Source organism: Fukomys damarensis, unplaced genomic scaffold, assembly GCF_012274545.1.
Source record: "Fukomys damarensis isolate Sample0158 unplaced genomic scaffold, DMR_v1.0_HiC HiC_scaffold_13, whole genome shotgun sequence".
NCBI classification, from domain to species: Eukaryota; Metazoa; Chordata; class Mammalia; order Rodentia; family Bathyergidae; genus Fukomys; species Fukomys damarensis.
The window spans coordinates 38,746,527-38,746,839 of record NW_022900925.1 but is presented as its reverse complement, the minus strand read 5'-3'; positions in this window follow the sequence as shown (position 1 = coordinate 38,746,839).

Below are 313 nucleotides of genomic sequence, written 5' to 3'. Positions count from 1 at the left end.
TCCAATTCACGCCCGGCCCCGCCTCTCCACGTCCCGCCCACACGGAGCTCCTTTCATCCTCTTGCCCCCCCCCTTCCGCGCTATCGATGGCTCCACCCTCTGTCATCCTGAAGTGGCCCCGCCCACCAGCGCTCATCGTGGCTCCTCCTACCCTCACGCCCCGCCCACGTGGCTCCTCCCACGACGCAAACCACGCCCACCAGCGGCCCGCACCCTTGTTGCTGAAGAGCTCAGTGAGCAGCGTGGCGGCTTCGGTGACCACGGCGGAGCAGTCGTGCGGCAGGCGGCTGAGCACGTCCACGATGAGCCGCAC